Here is a 19,811-nt window from a genome sequence, read left to right as displayed (position 1 = left end):
GGGGTGCCCACACCCCCGGTCGGACTCCAGTGGCTGGCACCAAATTCCACTCGCACACACGTGGGTCTGGCACTTAGTCCTTGCAGCACGCACATGCGCGGGACGGAGAGTGAGATTATGTAGAGAGGTAGTTAAGAAAAGTTTTAATAAGAAGATGTAAGAAGATGGGACAGACTGCGGCGATCAGGCGTGGGACTCAGCCAGGCAAATGTACTGACCGGCCCTGTTTTACACGCGACTGGACCCCTTTGTACACCTTTCTGTCTGCCCCCTCTTTGTTCCTCCGTGCTCCGCCTTCCCCTGCACGTTCCTCTATGGGTCTGTAGAGCTCTATCGATTCCCACGCCCCCCACAGCCCGCGGCCCCCGGGTTTGCAGACTTATCTGTTGCAAAGTCCAGGTGGATCTTCCTCGAAGTGGTGGTAGTTTCATATAGCCCATCAGCTAGTGTGACTGGCAAGGTTTGTTTCTTGTCATTGTCTCCATGTTTGCTTTGTCAGGTGTGTGTCTTAGTATATTTTGGTTTCTGACTTCCCCCTTTTCCCTTGGTTTCCCAACTGGTTAGCATCTCGCAAGGAGCTGTGCAGCTAGAGATGATGTTGCTGAGATCCATAACCAAGATAACCTTGCTGGAATAAACATACCCACACTCTCACATGCCCTCATCAGTTAGTGTGACTGACCAGGCTTGGTTCCCAACACTGCCTCCCTTACCATGTCGGTCAGGTTTGTGTCTCTGTACGTCCCTGTGTATGGTTTCCTCTTTTCCTTATTTTGTCTTCTGCATTGAAAAAGGTCCTTGACCAGATACCCTTAAAAAAGCTGACACTTGCCTTCCACATACCTTTACTGTAGCCATTGTGGAGTGTAATTTTGTATCTGCCAGCTTAAACCCTTTGCCCACCTCCGAGATCTACTTATGTCTGCAGTCTTGATTCCTACCATACTTTTCATGCTCATTATACTCCTTTCCTCTTTCTCACTATTCTTCATTTTACCCCAACTTCTCTCCATATTTTTCTCCCACCCAATCACAGTTAAGTTTTCAATGTAGTTATCCAAATAGCTACTTCCTGCCTGTTGACCTACTGTTATAATTTCCTATTCTGTTACTCTCCTCAGGTAGTTGGCTTTTCTTGTTTTCAGGCTGGTGCTTGCTCAGTTTGTTTATTCCAAGATGTCTGTCACTTCTTTGGCAGTGATTAAAAACATATCCCATGTACATGTGCCACGTTTGAATTTCAGAAATAAAATTATTCCTTAATTTGTCTGCGTTTTTTTCTATACAGAAACTTAGGATCGTTCTAAAGACAGTTGCAAAGGGAAGATGTAATAGGCTCTGTTTCATAGGATAATGGCCCTTTCAGATTCTCAGCATTCTCTTGATACTGTAGAGCTGAAGGCCTAACTTAAGAAATAATAAAATCGCGCAACACATTTAGTAGGTCTACTTTCTAAACAATAGTAGAACCTATTATCTTTAACGTCTTGAATTCATGTGCTAGGTTTGTGGGGTTTAACAAAATGAATAACATGATTTTATAAATTTGTAATTAGTTGGTTTACTTTTTAATTTTTATTCTTTTAAAACCTATTAAGAAACACATACAGGATCCTAAACAAACACCTCCAAAGTAGACAGAAGGTCTTGCTTCTTTTTTGTGATTATTCTGTGTGCTTAAAAAAGCATGAGAAGATGATAATTGTACATCTGGTGCCAACAGAAACTGTAACAATGAGTGGTGTTTAAAATGGTTAAAAAATCAATGTTGATTATATGTCTTTCTTATGGACTAAGTGAAATTAGATGTACAAAATTGATGTTTTAAAACTATTGAGTTTTTAACATCAACAGCAGGTGGCAGTGCTAGCAAGATCTACATTTCTGATGTGTGTAATCAGCCAGTGTTTGTATAGTGTCAGCTCTTCAGCAAAAAGTAAGTTAAATACCAAGAAATTAATGAAATCTTGTGATTTTGGGGTAAGTAATAATGAGATATTGGTCACAGCCTTGTGTCAAGAGGTTTCTCCTGCTGAAAATGTGAATTAGAAGGCTTTAGGATCTTATTTTCATAAGCAAGACTGTATTTTGTTGTATAAGATAGCAAGCTTATTCTGTGCTTGCTTTTACATGGAATTATGAATGATTGTATATTTAAGAATAAATAGAGAAAATGCATGAAAGTAAAAACTGATAAAATAAATATGGTTATAAAATTTCAGACAGGCCAACATCACAGTTCATGGTAATTCTAATGCCGTTATTACAGATTTGTCATATCTTTGCTAATGCAGTGCTCTTTGTCAAAGCTCATGAATTTGTTGATGTTTTAAAGAGCATTTAAAAAAACATTACTGAAACAGTTTATCTTAAAGACCACATTTTAGCTTTCCCTCATGATGTTGTGCTAAATTACATTTATACATTTAATTACAGAACAAATTGCTAAGCTTGTTTATTAATTTTTTACTTAATTGGCCCCTGCTGCAATTTACTGCTGTTTATGGCAGCTTTAAGTTCTGCCAATGGTTAGCATCTCGCAAGGAGCTGTGCAGCTAGAGATGATGTTGCTGAGGTTCACTGTGCTTGTGTTTCTCCTGTTGGTTAGCCTAAAAATTATTCCAGCGGTAGAGAATGGCAGGATCCTAGGTGCAGAGAGCATAAGACCAGTTAGAGCTGATGACTGTCCCAGGCACATTTCGCAAGCATTGTTTTGAGGTTTCTGCAGAAGCCTGCAGTATGTTGGTGAAGTGTTCCCACTGTGCTTCTTAAAAGAGAAAATCAGTGAAATAAGTAAAAAATTCAAAGATAAGACAAATGGAGTTTAGACTGTTATGTTCAGAAGTGACAGGCCCTCTTATGGGGCTCTCCACTGGCGTGGAGTCAGTGTACGTTAATGAACTTTTTTGAGTGTAGTGTTATTAGAAGAAGTGAGTTAGCTCCTGTTCTTTCTGGTTGGTCTAATCACATGACTTCCCAATGTCATCAACTGAATGGACCACTAAGTCTGCCTTGATTCTGCCTTATCTAGTAAGAGGAAGAAGATTTAAGAAACCCAGAGAAAAGATGTAATATAAAAATATGTCTAAATTGCAATCTTTCACGGTTTTCCTAAGGTGTGTCAGCTGATCCTTAATACTCTGCTTTGAATTCAAACAAGTTTTCAGTAGATGATAGATTAACATGGTTAGCACTAAGAGTTTAAGGGGCTCCTAATGATTGTGTCATTTAGAGACCAAAAAAAAATGTTACGTAAGTGTTGTACAGATGATCAGTTCTTCAGTAAAACTTACCCACTGAAATATAGGACTTTATGAACTCTGGCCTTTGGTAATCTATGTATTAAATTAAAGTACAACTCTTTTCAAATCAATACAATGAATTAATTTGTACACATTTCAAGCAGGGCTGCTTTCTTTGGATTTTTGGTATTGAATTTGCACTGTATTTAAAGCATCTTTTCTGTATAATTAGATCTATATTTGTTTGCTTCTTCACTAAGTTGAAACTGAGTTTAAAAGGCCGAAAGGTAAGTTAAAGCAAAAATATACAAATGTATTAATTTTAAAAAAAAAAGATCCTGAGGTACTCTTTTCTTGTATGAAATACAACATGTGAGAAAGTAGGGTATGCTGTGGTTTGATTTAAGCTATTTCGGATGTTTTCACTAAATATCTATGATGCTATATTTAAGGAATTTCAAGGTTTTCACAGAAATACTAAGTTGCTTTCAATCAGCACCTCTTGGTTTTTACCCATTTCTTTAGTAGTTTTTTTGACCAGGCAAAGAGTTTGCTTATACTACCTTATAGGTATTCCTGAGCTTTTAAAATAACTGTCTCTGTACTAGTAAACTCTTAATTGCAGCAGCAAAACCCAGCTGAGAGCTAGATTAAACTGGCTGGTTATAAGCATGGCTCTGTTTAGACTGCTAGTACCTGAACTAGCTCATGTAAAACTGGTAGTGTAACCTAACGGTGGAGCGTGTGTGATAGTACTATGCTATGCATGTTGCAATATGTGTTGAAGTGGTGTTTGGGATGCATGAAAGATTTGGATGTTAGTACCTGTTTGTGTCGAAGGAATCCCAGCAACAAATAGTTTATATGAATCAGTAGAAGAAATTAATGGTTAATCATGCAGTTTTGTCTGAGTGCGGACAAGTTAGGGGAGATGTTACAAACATGAATAATTGTTCACCATTGCAAATTAGCAGCACGGTCCAAGAACCTCAGTCAATAGAGGGTGCTCGTGAGACTTGAGATAGTACAAACCAGTGGATCAGTACAATTTATGAAGAGCTTAAAGCAAACAAAATTAACATCCCAGATAAAAGGATTTCATGTGTAAACAAATCAATTTTTGACATTATATGTGCTTGTTCAATTTTATAACAAAATACATGGTTTGCAAAATACAACAGGGGCTAGGGAGCGTGTATTTATCTGTTTTTGTGTATGCGTAAGGTAGTCACACCAAGAACACTTGTATATGCACAATATAGTGGAACTGATGCTTTTCTCATCCCACAAAGCAAATAAAATAGGCTGAAGGACAGCAAAGCAATGTGTGTGTGTTTTTATTTCTGTATGATATGCATTTGCTTTGGGTACATACGTTGGTTCTAAATTTGTCACGATCTTAAACATGTACAGAATCTGCACAGTACCTGATCTTGAGTGTGATTTACTCTTTCTTTGCAAATACTAAATTATGTTTTGTTTTTGAAATGTCAGTTCAGAAGGTTTGTTTAATTGAAATCTGACACAAAACAGTACTTGCCAGGGAAAGCTTTTCATTCTCATTACTGAGAGCCATTTGCAAAAGATGGAGGGGAAAAGTATCAGGATAAAAACAAGTTAATGTACCCTGTGAATATTCACATAATCTCCAGTTATGCTTAAAAAGCATGAAGAAATTTAAGTTAGGTATTTTGTGTTGATTACAGGAAGACTGTGGGAGAAGGTCCAAATAAGGTGAGGTGTTTGGTAAAAAAGGCATAAGCAATAATTACTAAAGGTTTACAAAAAATGTTTATTTTTGTACAGCAAAGAAGTCACTTCAGAGAGTTAACAGACATTGGAACTAGAAAGCTAGGTATGAAAGTATAAGAATTTTGCTCATGAGCCTAAGAGCTTATATGCTAAAGTTTCCTCCTATGTACAAATTCAGAAATGTTGTAACACACGTAAGAGGGGAGAGATTGTAGCTTATTTTTAGGACCATAATATATACAAGTAAAACTTATAATTTTCAGGTACATGAAGTCATTATTCTTTAACGGTATTAATACATATGGTATTTGCTAAAACGTTTTTTCAACCATGTGCTACAAAGCTGATAATTCTGTCCTTGTTACCAAAATCTTGCTTCATTTTTGTTCAACACTATTCAGTGTAGCATGTCTGTTTAACAGTGACCTATCTGTAAATTACTATGGACTTATAGGGAAAAATGTTACTTATAGAAGCCTAGGATCAGGCCCCTTTCTGTAAATTCTATATAAGTGCTTGAGTTGGTGTACATTGGTTTTAATGGTAATCCATTTTAACTATTACAAAGACAATGTTGTAATCCATTGTTATGGGAACACAGATTTATTCAAAACAAAGAATGGGGTTAGTTCTGTTTTTGGAAGCAGTTCAAATGCTGCACACTGCTGAATGAAATACATTTATGAAAACAACTGCATGCAATTCATTGTATAGATTGTCTGAAAAATTGGTAATAGCGTAAAAAAGACACCCTTGTTTTGTCAAAGTCAGCAAAATCTTTTCTTACTGGGGAGGTGCCAAGTGTGCATATATTTGTCAACTCATTTTGAGTAAATACACCTCTAGAACTAGGCCTTTATGTCCTGTTAGTATAAATTAAGAGCACAATATGACGACTTACAATCTTTAGTAGAAGTTAATCATATATATAAAATCTTCTCTTTGTTTTGGTGTGTTGGTTTATAGAAATTACAAGAATTCTACCATCTCAGAGTGCATCTGTCTGACACGGGCACACTGCAGACCAGCTGCAAGCTTTTCCGTGTATATCCAATGTAGGCATCCGTTAATGCTTTGTAAGACATCTGCCAATTCCTCTGGCTTAGGGTAAGGATGTATTTGCTTTGAATACCTTCATGTAATTTGGAACAGTAATTTGAATTGTGCTTTCATTTCTTCTGTCTCATCCAGAATCCTGAATTTGCTTACAACTACTTTTACGGTATAGTTACAGTTTTTTTTCTTTGTATGGGTAGGGTTAGTTCTTGGCTGGCAAGTTTAGATTCTTTTTTGCTTCTTTTCACTAACTTTTGGACTTCCTGGTTATCATTACTTTGTGTTCTATTTACATCGGAAAATACAGACAAAATTATATTCAATATTGTGCAAATTACATTAAAATTGTGCTAAGCTAAGGGATATTGCAGTGTGTCTGGAGCAGATGGACTGGGCTTTGAGATTTCAAGTACCTAAGAGAGCTGTTTATTAATTATGGGTAAGTAAGTATCATGTTAATGTAGAGATGGCATGAGTGACCTTGATTATAACAGAATTCTTATGAAACGGCATACTACCTGCACAATAATAGCATTGTGACAATCTACTTAAGGTGTTAATACCTTAATTAAAAATTCATATAAATGTGTTCAGCTGTTGTGTGGCACGAAGTAAAAGAGAGCTGAAATACCTGAGAAAATAGGTAAAAACACATTTAATAAAAGGTCTTACTTGCATTGACAGTAAAGCCAAGAAAGGGTTTGAATATACTTAAAAATATGTGTTTTTAGCCACTAGAGGGTGCACAATGCACAGGAATAGCAAAAAGAGGGGCAAAATCCTTTGCTACTTGCATGTTTCACAAGAGCACAGAAAAATATGTCTGAGGAACCTTATATGTTTAACATTTCAAGAAGCATTCAAAGTTTCTCAGAGCATTTCTCTGAGTGTCTGAGTCTGCAGCTGACTGTACTCAGGGTGGATTTAATGATAGCTTTCTTTACCCAAACCCTCTGAAAAACAAGTTGTCACTGTTTATTCTTACAAACCTAAAATATGCTTCAAACTCTTTAAGACTACTGGAAACAAAGAAGAATTTAATTTACTATGATAGTTTTAGGTATTATTCCCCTTTGTGCTCTGAACTTTGTAGGCACTTTCCATGAAATATGACTAATCACTGAATGATTAGAGTTTACCTATAAAGCTTCCATAAGAATCTCACTTTTACTAGGTATTGGAGTGCAGGTGTTGCATATCTGCAGGGAACATTTGGTAGAATGAAAAATGGAAGTGTAATAGCAGGTGATGCATAGGATTATGAACCATAAAATACTCTACCTTTTTTAAATTACTGCGTAATTTGAATTACTGAGTGTGGTTATTCTGTTCTATTGGGTTAGATCCTCATTCCTGCTTGGTGTCCAAGTACATGTTATGTGGTATTGTCCTCTGAATGCTGTTGCTTTTCTGAATTTAAGTCTAGGTTCCAGAAACACATGAAATAAGAAATCAGGAGTGAAGTTATCTAAACCACTAACAGATTTTTTTGGGTCTTTACACTGGTTGATGTGAGGCATTCCAGGCACCCTTTAATACTTATTAATATTTTCCGTCTTTCAACGAATTAAAGGGTTTCTGGTGGAAGCAAGACATATACCCAGAACCAGTTGAAGGATGTGTGAAACATATGGCTACATGGAGTGCTTATTTTCTTATGGTATTCTTCAGAGGCCAATATCCTTGGTCTGGGGACATCAGCTGTAAACGATCTCATATATCAGAACAATTGTATGAGGACTGGTAGCAATAACCAGCCAGGGACTGAGATAATCTCTGTGCATTCTCTTCTACAACATCGTCGGGACCTGTGAGGAACCTGTGGCCAGATAGGTTGAGCACACCCAGTTGTGTTTGTATCTTCCCATTTACTGGCTCAGTCCAAGGGCAGGTCCCCTTTATCTCTGTGCCCTGGCACCTTTGTTTTCCTGGAGCCAGCTATCAGAGCTGGCTTCTGGCAGTACCTTTTGTAAAAAGAAGGAAGCACAATTAGAAAGAAAAAAAAAAAGAATGACTAAACTGTGTTATAGTTTGATTATTTCAGTGAAGGTAAAGGTTATTCCTTTCCCTCCCACTCCATCCTCCGTGTAGTTAAATTCCAGACCATCTGGTACTATGAATATTCCTACTGTTAAGCTTCACAGAGATCTCTGAGCACCAAAGAAGAGTTAAACGGTCATGGAATTGGTCCACATCCTTACCACTCTGCATAAAGGCTTGCTGTACCTAACACGTCTTTATGCAGTATGCAAATTCTGAGCTAAAGCACCTCTTCCAGGGCTAAAAAAGCAATTCATTTCATATAGCACTGATTCTGCAACCATTCTTTAGAGACTGCCAAATCCTGTTAACCAGTGCCACATGTAGATCACTGAGCACACCACATTAGTTTTGTATAAAACTTTAGGACATAATTGCTTATGGCTTTCATCACTATCATCTTATGATGCATTTTAATTTGTCTTATGGAGTTGAAAGACTCTGTGTAACCTTACCAATGATCATGAATCATTCAGGCCACTTGTTTTAGATTGTTTGAAATATTTTGCAAGCAGCTGCAGGTACAAACTACAGCACTGAAAGAAAAAAAAAATCAAAACAATAGTAAGTCCATTAAAGACTGTTAACGATATGCACCATTTTATCATGAGAACAAAGCAAACATTGGGAAGGAGTAGGGACAGGGAAGATGAAAGCAGGAAGCACATTTTCAACATGTTAGAAAAATGATTGAAGAAGATTTGAGAAAATTCTTCACTGATATGCTTCCCTCCCTGTTTGGAGGGTGGAAGGAAAAAGTATTTCTTGGTCCCTTCTGAAAAGAGGCAGAAGTTGTCCTTTTGCAGATTTTCTGTATTCTTTTTAATGTTGAGATTTGCATTGAAGTGTTTTAGGAGGCACAAAGTAGTAGGAAAACAGAAAACAGCTGCCAAAAAAAATCATTTAGGAAAAAAGAGAGGGGGAAGCAAATGCAGTAATACCCTTTTCATCTATATATTTGTACTCTTTTTTTTTTTTTCCTTCCGTCTTTCTTCTGCTCACACCTGTTTCACACTGTTTGTCTTTTGCTTAGTTCTGCCATGATGATTCATGATCACCCTGTACACTGTTTTTCAGTATCTTAGTAAGTGACTCACACACTGACAGTACTTTAGAAAACTGGCCCAGGTGCTGAGTCAGACCTATGAACTAGAGAGGTCATTCTTCTGATTGTTGTGTTGTGTGGCTGTTGGAGCTGAAAGGGTACAGGGAAGAGTTCTTCTTTCAGGGGATGAACTGCATTGTGATTATGGAACTGATTAAGCTTCAGTGACCTCTCAGCTGTCTTTCTAGGGAGCCATGGTCTGGCATTCCTAAATAGTATGAGGTCTAAATGGCATACAATTCTCAAAATCTGAAAAGCCATAGTAACTACAATATCTAAATTAAACATAGTAGGCTGTACGAATATATGTTATCTGCTCTATGCAGTTTCTCCACACAATTCCAAATCAAAGCATCAAGAAGAGGAAGAGACTGAAGACAGAATGAAAGGAGGGGTCTGTGTGGCTTTGTAATGTTGTGCAGTCCATCAACACCATCGAGAGGCTGGTTTATATTAGAGTAATTCAAAATGCAGCATGAGCAAAGGCGTCATAAACTTTTTCCTGTGTGCTTTGCCTCTCAGAAAGCGTACTATGCCCTTCAGGAAGCATAGCACATAGTTTAGCGCAAAGGATTCAGCTTGTCCCAAATGAAGAACTTTTGCTTTTTTTCTCTTTATAAGAAAAGACTAGATGTTTCAGGAATTTCGTGCCAAATCTAGGCATGGAACAAAATTGAAGGTAGTTGTAAACTAGACCTGAGGCCTGCAGGATAGCCTATCATTTAAAATGGCTAGTGACTGCTTTGTGGCTACAGTGGTGCTGCAAAGTGTCTGCAGGATCGCTGAGAATTATAACCTGTGCCTCTAGATTTATAAGAAACCTCATATTTTTGATACATTGGGAATAGTTTCGCAGACAGTTCTTTCCCTAGTGCTTTAATGTTTTTTTACAGAAACAGGATGTTGACCATATTTCTTGAGATGTGTTGGGGTTTTTACCCAATGCAAATCAGGATGGTTCAAGAATGTCATCTGTTGCGCTCCTGTATCTTGTGTAGTTGATTCTATAATTAGCTGTGCCAAATATATACTTAGTGAACCTGTTTTTTTGAAGTGCTTGCCAGAAGCATATGACTTACCATGTCTTTGATGAACCTACTGATATTGCCATGTGCTAGCAATTTAAGTTAGCATTTGCAAGTTGATGGTGTAACAGTTAAACTACTAGTGCGATAATTGCACTACGGGGTCCCAGAATGTAAAAGTAACAAACACTACGGCTAAGTCATTTTGCTAACATGAAAAGGGCATCTGGCCAAACATGCATGGTCTATATTAATTCCAAATTTTTACTTCTTTAAGTCTATGCCTTCTGTAGAGAACCACACGTATTTCTTGACCCCTTCTACATAAACATATGTGTTCTCTGAAGTCATTTAATGTCTGACTTTGTAAGGTCCCGAACAATCTACAACTGAATAATAAGACACTGCTGAGCACGTGGTAGAAAAAGACCCAAAATATTATTCTACTGAGACCTTTCAGTCAGCTATTGCATTTCATATCAGAGGATAAAGCATTTTGCTGGTGGCTAAAGTGATGCTTATATAACCTCTGCCAAATGATGGGAATGTTGTTAGAATTAATTAGCTGACAATTTTTAGCTTTTTGAGATCCTTAGGTAAGATGCTGTAGAAGTGAAATAATTGCTTTGTGCTTGTAAGAAATTTTGGTGATAGTAAATGAATAAAAGATTATGGTGGATCGTTATGTAGCAATTCCATAAAATCATGATTAAAGGAGAGGAATTAAAAAACATTTTTCCTTTAATATAATTAATAAATTAAGATTGTGATAATTGGTATCCAGGTGGAGTATTGTAGGTCCTTGACGTGACAACACAGTTTAAAGGGCTACAAAGGAAAAAAAAAAAGTGTCCTTTTTTGCTGAACACACCTGTTATCGATTTTATTTGAAAACGTAAAAATTATAAAATTTATTAAAACCAGATCATTCCTGTGATTGCTGATATTGTTTTTATTAAGCATGCATATGGTCAGAGCATCTAAGCTGCGTTATGATTAATGAGGAGAGGCAGATGAATATTTTTGATTTGTAGCTCCCTTCACTAAACCTGCTTTTGCATTCAAATACCCATTGCAAACTTGTTACAGGACAATTTAATGTAATATTATTATAAATAAGTTAAATGAGCTCTGTGTTAGAAGTGGAACCTGGAATAAAGCCAATCTTTCCTCATACCTACTCTATCACGCTTTTTAGAGGGACCCTGCCCTTTTCAGGCATAGAGTCTTCATAGCCTCACTGAAAATATTAGTTACAGTCGTCTTTCTCATCTGAGATTGGAGTTAGACATATGAGAACAGGCTTTATTGTTCAGACTTGCCTCCAGAAAGGAAAGGTGCTCATAACCATTCATCTTTTCTCTTTCCAGAAGAAAAACCTGTAAAGTTCCCATGCTGTGACTGTGAGGCTCACTCTTTACACCTCACCTCCTAATTCTCTGACACAGAGATTGACTGTAACACATTCCCAGCACAGCTCTGCAGTATCTCTCTAGCTTTCGACTATTTCTGAAGTGAAAGGTGCCATGTTATTGCACTACAGCCAGGCCTGTATCTCTTAGAGAGAAATCCAAACTCAAAGAAGGTTGACTGAGGGTACCTTTCCAAGGCATCAGGCTAGGAATATGGTTGACCTGTCTAGTCTGAAGGCATACCCATCGTGTAACTGCACATACATGCATATCTGTCCTGTGACTGTAGAATGCCACATGCCTTTCCTGCAGCTTTTTTACCTGGTCAAATGCTTGGATTCTTGTACATCAGCATTCAGGTAAGTTGGAAAGCCTTGGCAAGCAGGAAGTAGAATAGGACTCAAAAAGAGAGTAAGTCAAACTGTCTCTTGAAAAGAGCTTTAAAATATACTTTGGGGTTTTTTACTCTTTGGAACAAAAAGTGTGTTGGATTGTTGTCAGGCATAAATGGGTATAATTTGTGAGTATAAAGAGATGCAAGCAAGTTTGTTGACTCATTGCAGTGGTGAGACAAGTAATAATCTTAGTTAGATTGTAATGAAAATTAAATATCTTGCCCCCCACTAAGCAAATTCATGGTCAGATTAGTCTAAAGGGGTAAATAATTCCTTTACATTTGCATTGCTTTTTACCTACCGATACGGATTTTTCCATTGCTTCATACATATAAAGAAAGGAAACTGACTGATAATGAACTCACTGAGCAACTTTAACCATGAAAAGAACATTTTAAAGGCAGAACACAGGGTTGGGTTCTGCACATGGAACAATCTGAATTTCCAATCAGAATAACAGAATTGAGGTGGTCCGAACATGCCTGGTTCCTTCTCAGTTCTGATGGCCTTGTGGGAGGCTTATGCTCTTTGATCCAACTGTGAACAGAATAGGACATTTCTTTTTGTCTTTAGATTATCAGTTTTTTCTGTGCGTGTTTCTGGCTATAGAGGCCTTTTTCATATCCAGGAAAAAGAAGTGAAGAAGTGTGTTTGCTTCTATATGCACACTCATTCCACCTTGCGGGGTGGGTGACGTGGCAATATCCCATGGGAGGAAAGGCAGAATTCGGAACATCTGTACAAGAATGTTTTTCATACATTCTAGAATGTGTTTGACCTGATACTGTATATTTAATTATTTAATATACTGAGAATTTTATGCTATAATCTTTGTCTATTCCCTTTCTGAAGTGGGTTATGGAAGAAATACTGGGAAGTGAAAAGGAAATTAAGTGCCCCATACTCACAGGCCCTTTCATAATATTCCTACTTAAGCTTTTTTATTATTTATTATCATTATATATCGGCCAAGTATTTAAGCACATCTTCAGTCCAAGCCAGTTCTAAGGTTGTTGGTATCCTAAAGCCAGTAACCTCTGATTTATAGTGAAGCCAGATTGTGACTGATGGTTTCAAATACAGAAGATCTTGATAGTAGGAAAAACCCCTGACTTGATGTTCAGCTTGAGAAGACTTGCTTATGACCTGGACTAAGATCAAGAAGGAACAACAAATATTGGAGAGGCTATTACTATTGTAATAGTCATTCAGGCAATCCTATTGATGTGATTTTTTTTTTCTGTTACAGTTGCAGATACCAACTTCTGCCACATGGGTCGCATGCCAATTAGTTGGCAGTGCTGTCCTGGAAAGAGGAAAAAGCGCCAACGGTGGATGACATGGTTGGCAGACTCTGGGATTTCGAAGAAACTGTCTCCTCCTCCCTTGTCTCGGCTGTGGAGAAACTGTCTTGGAAGGTCCAGGACTGGAAGAGGATATGTCCTATTCTCCACCTGTATGGACCAGTATCTCAGCCATTAGGAGTCAGCGTTTTTCTGCTCAAGAGAGAGGATATAGAAGGTACACACCTCGGGGCACCCTGTGGTTTTACCTGTGTGACCACGGAGAGGATCCGAGGCCTGCTGCACTCCAACTGAGAAGGAGATATTGACAGCATATGAAGTGGTTGGTACTCCTGCTGCGGCATAGACATAATCTCGGCCACAGGCACTTTGAGATGTACCTGCTTGGAATAGGTAAAGCAAAAGCCGCGCACGCAAGCAAAGCAAAACAAAACAAGGAATTCATTCACTACTTCCCATCGGCAGGCAGGTGTTCAGCCACCTACAGGAAAGCAGGGCTCCATCACGTGTAACAGTTACTTGGGAAGACAAATGCCATCACTCCAAATGTCCCCGCCTTCCTTCTTCTTCCCCCAGCCTTATGTGCTGAGCATGACGTCATATGGTATGGAACACCTCAGTGGCCAGTTGAGTTAACTGTCCTGGCTATGCTCCCTCCCAGCTTCTTGTGCACCTGGCAGAGCATGGGAAGCTGAGAAGTCCTTGACTCTGTGTAAGCACTACCTAGCAACAACTAAAACATCAATGTGTTATCAACATTATTCTCATACTAAATCCAAACCATAGCACTATACCAGCTACTGGGAAGAAAATTAACTCTATCCCAGCCAAAACCAGGACACAAACATACACTTTTTGTTCAGGTCTCTAATCCATACTTCATTAAATCCAATCCATTTGTATTTGAATAGTCCTGGACGTTTCTTGCAATGATGTATGTCACTGGAATGTAGGAAACAGGACTGAAAAGAACTCTTTGGGTCATCAGGTACAGACCTCTGCTATCATATCTGAGTACATCGTACAATCCTGTTCATCAGCTTATCAAACTGTATTTTAAAAATAGGCTTATTTATTCTTCTGCATCTATAGGATGATTGTTCTGGAATGCTGTTCCAAGTTTGACTCTTCCGAAGGTCAGAGAGTATGAATTGGAAAATCTGCCCTTTTATCTGATGTGAAACTATTACTACATGTAAAATAATTCTTAGAATATATATGTTTCCACAGATACCTACAATGTACTTAAGATTTTTTTTTAATTAATTTGGAAAATTTGGTGGTTTTCTGAACTTTTGAGATTCAGTATCTTATGCTTTTTTCTAACATGGAGCTAATAGTAGCTTTTTTTTTCCCTCTGCTGACCTCTGATTCACTGATACACCTTCCCTCATAGCAATTTAAAGCACTGCCAACAAAAGATGCTTTGCCATGTGTTGAATCTGTCAAGCTTTTAACTAGTTTCTCCTCAGGTGTCCATTGAAGATGAAGCAGGTTTTGAACAAATGTGTCTTGGGGACTGTTTGTTAGTTAATTTTTCATCTGAGTTTCCAGCTGCACCAACAACCTGAGTAAGGAAAAAAGAAGGTGATTTTCAAGACAAATCCTCACTGAAATAGAATAAGCAATGCAGTGTTTGCTATTTGTCTTTTGAGATAAATTACTTCAACCGTGTTACCTTCATCTGTTGCTTTGTTATCTGTATGTTTGTTTAAGTCACCAGCAGTACAAAATTTGACTGGAAATACAGGCACAGATCTTTAGAACACACTTTTCTAGTACTTCGTAGAAATTTATGCCAAGACTGCTATTTCTGCCATAGCTAATTTCTAATTTTGGAAGAGTCTTGGGACAAAGGTCATTCATAAGGAGTTGGCAGTGTCTGATAAACTTATAAGTAGTTGTGTTTCATTATGAGATAATAAATGTAATCAAATAATCTGTATTTCAGATGAGTGTATAAGGAGATAAAATTAATAAGGTCATATTCAGACTATTGCTGCTAATGCCTCCAGATGCTGTCCTTTCTCAGTATTATTAAATCAACGTTTTCTTACACTGCCCATTAGACTGACTAAAGAATTCCTGCAAATCACTCGCATAGCACTAAAATCCAGGGAAGGCTTGACATGAGGAGTTGAAGTGATGGGGGTTAAAACATTTGGCATTCTGTTTGGCTGCAGGCACTGCTTGCAGTATCCTTTCTATGGCTTTTCTTACATGGATACTAAGGCATGTGAGTTTTCTGTTTTAGTTTGGAAGATGTAAGTCTTCAAACAGATTTCTTGCTTTGCTGTTTATTTTAAGGCGAGCATCTTTGTGTAGTCAATTCATTTGGCCTTTTAGTTCTTTCGTCTCAGAATTCTGAGATGTCTAGTGGCTTTACCAAGAGCGAAGATGTTTGGGTTTTTTTTCTTTTTCATTTAAATTTTTGAGTTGTATCACAGAACAGGTTGGGCCACATGCGCATTTAAAGTAAGCTGTCAGATGGCTAGTAAACAACAATACTAGTGATCAATAATCTAAGCTTCGGTATGCTCTTTTTTGGTCTTTGTTTATTAAATTATTGTTGTAAATTAGACTTTTGTAGATTGGTTCCCATCATTTCTTTAAATTTATGTGAACATTAGCAATATATTGTTCAGTAAACATCCTGCATCTAAAAGACCCAATCACCTGTATTCCATGATGTTATTTAACATGTTGCCGTTTTCTTCATGTTGATACACTTTCATCAAAGTCATGAGTCTCAAAATAACGAGATCTTGCTCTGTCTAGATCAGAATTTGGACACACAGGAAATTTTTCACTGCTGCTTCTCAAACTGTACGTATTCTGTACAGTTTGTGTGGATGATTCATCTCTGGCATTTGCTACAGCATATCTCACAAAGGCTAAGATTCAACTTTGAAAGCAAATACTTATTTACTTACTTTTCAGATGTGCGAGCAGGTAACTTCTAATGTTTTGACTTTAATAAACTGGATGCTTCTTGTTCTCATGAGTTTTGCTTTCTTTTTCAGTCAAAACACAAGTGAGATTTCAGCATTCTGTATCAGGTGTTCTTTTGTACCTTTGAAAATAAGTTACAAAAGGAGAAGCAAACCAGTTTCAGGGATGCTGTATCACAAAGCTGCTAAGAAGTCTTTTCTTAACTGGAGACCTGCGATTGTGAACCAACAGTTTCTTTCTTTGAGGTCAGGAAATCTAAAAGCAGAGTTCGCATGAACTTAGCTTTTAGCGAAGTGGGACGCAGTATCAGATTGAATTAATATGTACACAGATAACGTAGCACACTTCATTCTAGATAAATAATGAAAATCAGTGGAATTAAGTATAAATTTGAGAAGTAATTTAGAAATAAGTCATATATTTAAAACTAAATATGTGCATAAGTGCTTCTGCTAGACAGGGAAACATATTCTTTTGCCAGTTACCTAACCGATGATTTTCTAATTCTTCATAGCCTTCTGAATGACTGAGTTTGTGGTTCAGAACATCCTAAATCAATAACAATAGCAAAAGATACGTCTTACAGGACACTCATCTAAATGTAATGATTGCAGTGTGCTATTTCTAACTTTAAACTATTTAGAATGGAAATCCCACGTAGAGATAATAAAGGTCCTGTGTCATCTTGAAGAGTGATGTAAACCGTATAATCAATTCAGTAAGATAATGTTTGTCATAAATTTGTGTAACAAACTGAGTGAAAAATAGGGTGAATTCACCTCTATGGTAAATTTGTACTTCGGTGTTTTCTTTGGTTTAACGGGTGTCAGGAGTAAAATTCATTTATATTTAGGTGGCATGTTATGTATTCCTATTATTGATTTCATATTTGTGTCATGCTTTATAGTTCCTAATTCTTGCCTCTTTAATGGCTTTGGTGGAAACAATGCTCTTGACTGCTCTTACCGTGTGTAACAAACCTCCGGGCAAAGGATTGGGGGAAACTGGTGGTTTTACAATTCCAATCCACTTTGCCATCCATAAAGAGTTCAAGTCGAAATGAATACACTTCTCAAGACTGTCACCTGGAGGCTAGGGAAACTGATACAGTAAATGTTGTTGGGTATTGTATGCGAAGTAGCTACCTCATATGCAACAAGTGTTTCTTGAACAGTAGTAGTATTCATTTTTGCAGCTTAATGGATATAATTGGCTAACTGTAATTCTTTTTCTTCACAACTTTTAACATCTGTGTAATCCATCCAGAGGTGAGTTGGTGCTCATGCTTTATGGATTGCAAAGGTGAAGTGGAAGATATGAAAGGGCTATAGCTAAAATGGAGTAAATACCTGAGAACAAAGCAAACTGAGAAAAATGCAAAAAACTTTCAAGGTTAAGCTAGGAGGTAGTCCCAAAAGCTAAATAGGCTTAAAGTCCCTTTTTGTTTTGAATCTCTACTACATGTGAAAATATCATACGATAGGCTTTGGTTAAGTGTGCTTGTTGATGGAGGGGTTGTCAGAAGGTTGAATACTCTCTTGTTTCTTTCAGGGTTGGTTTTTTTTTTTTGTTATTTAGCGTGAGATCAGAGGAAATGCTATCTTCTTAGCTTTTTCACTTCTGTATAGGTGTATGTTTGTAGGTTTCGGTAGTGGCAATGGGGTGGCTGCAGGGCGGCCTCTGTGAAGAGAAGCTGGGACTGCCCTATGTGGGTCCCAGCCGGTTCCAGCCGGCTCCAACGGACCCACTGCAGGGCACAGCTGAGCCGCTCAGCCAAGATGGTGCACCTCTGTGGAAACATATTTTAAGAAAGGGTAAAAAACGCTGTGCAGCCCAGTGTAAGAGGGAGGAGTGAGAAAAAATGTGAGAGAAACAGTCCTACAGACACCAAGGTGAGAGAAGGAGGAGGGGAGGAGGTGCTCTGGGCACTGGAGCAGGTGTTTCCCTGCAGCCCGTGGAGGAACACGTCGGAGCAGATAGCCATACTGCTGCATTTGTAAGACCCCATGCTGGAGCAGGTGGAGGTGCCCTGAAGGAAGCTGCAGCCTGTGGAGAGCCCATGCTGGAGCAGGTTCTCCTGACAGGAACTGTGGCCTGTGGAGAGGACCCCATGCAGGAGCACATTTATCCTATCCATGCTGGGGGACGAGAGAAATGTGAGGAGGAAGAAGCAGCAGAGAGGATCTGTTGTGGGCTGACCGCAACCCCCATTCCTAGAGGAGTTGGGAACGAAGGAGTGAAGGAGTGTTTGTATTAGCATGTTATTGACAAGACACAGGTAGAGTTCAAATAGTTTTGAAAACTTTCCCTATTTGCCATTATTACTAGTGAAGTGTCACAACCATAAGCCTGAGAAAAAGGGGGTTGGGGAGAAGGTGTTTTAGCTTTCAGTTTTTGTTTCTCACAGCTAACTCTATTATAAGTAGCAATAAAATAATTTTCCCTAAATTGAGTCTGTTTTGCCTAAGATAGTAATTGGTGTGTGATCTCCCCATCTTTATCTTGACCCATATACTTTTCCATCTTATTTTCTCCCACCACCCTGTTGAGGAGGAGGACTGCAAGAATGGCTGGGTAGGTATCCGGCTGCCAGCCAAGGTCAGGCCACCATCACTTCCTTTAAGGGCTTTTAAAGAATTATCAGTTTTAAATGGCTGTCTGTACTTTATTGTCTTTCTACACATGGGTAGATATCAGAATCTATTATGAAGGGCTATATTTCTAGATTTCAGAGATTTTTGTTAAGCATTTAAATATTGATATGCTTTTTATGACAAGAATTGTAATCAGAATGGAATAAAAATACTGTCAGGCTGTCTGAATTTGTCTAGGGCTCAAACTACGGGAAATGAGTTAACATTCTCAGTGCGGAAACACATTTATTCTCTTTTTTTAATGTTACCATGTTTTCTGTGAACATCGTTCTTTGTAATTCAGAAAAAAGATTTACTCCATGAGATATATTTTCCAAGTAACTTCCTGAAATATTGGATTGTATCTATACTATCAAAAAAATAGAGTAAAAGTTTTCATATTAGCATGCAATTGATAGGATGCAAATAGAGTTCAAATAGTTTTGAAAAATTTTCATATTTGTCATTAATTCTACTGAAGTGTTACAGGTACAAAAATCTTCTTTATACATTTCTTGTCATCTCAGAGAGAGTTTTGGATATTTAAAGATTACAGGATTAAGAAAAAAATTTAAAAATATGTTGCATATATTTGTTAGGAATTACAATGCATTCAGCTGCATCTTGACACAGAGGTAAAAGTATGTCTTCAGCATAAGGTTTCACTACAGTGCTCTATTTGTATTGATTAACCAAGGACACTAGTTACTGATTGACTTTGCTGTTATATTTTAGAATAACTGATAACTCAAATTTAGTATCTCTTCTATTGCCCATGGTGGCATCCTGTATTTCATCATACAGGTATTAGCTATAAATACCTCTTTAATAATTTCTACTTTGTTTTGAAACAAGTGTACTTAAAATGATAATTTGTGTTGTAGTGACACTGTTC

The 19,811-nt window shown here is 37.7% G+C and overlaps 1 long non-coding RNA gene across 2 annotated transcripts in view; it reads left to right on the top strand.

Moving 5' to 3' along the window:
* The window catches only part of LOC142075766 (uncharacterized), a 29,811-nt gene extending 10,747 nt beyond the window's left edge, over nucleotides 1-19,064 (top strand). Inside the window, exons 3-4 of one of the 2 annotated variants that reach the window (XR_012671015.1) lie at nucleotides 5,961-6,101; nucleotides 13,277-19,064. This is a non-coding gene — a long non-coding RNA (uncharacterized LOC142075766). The remainder of the gene's footprint in view (nucleotides 1-5,960; nucleotides 6,102-13,276) is intronic. The other variant, XR_012671014.1, reaches the window with a different exon arrangement.
* Nucleotides 19,065-19,811: the final 747 nt, after the last annotated feature.

The sequence above is a fragment of the Calonectris borealis genome, chromosome Z (assembly GCF_964195595.1).
Source record: "Calonectris borealis chromosome Z, bCalBor7.hap1.2, whole genome shotgun sequence".
Lineage (NCBI taxonomy): Eukaryota > Metazoa > Chordata > Aves > Procellariiformes > Procellariidae > Calonectris > Calonectris borealis.
Note: the sequence above shows the minus strand (reverse complement) of the source record. Positions and strands in the feature narration are given on the sequence as shown.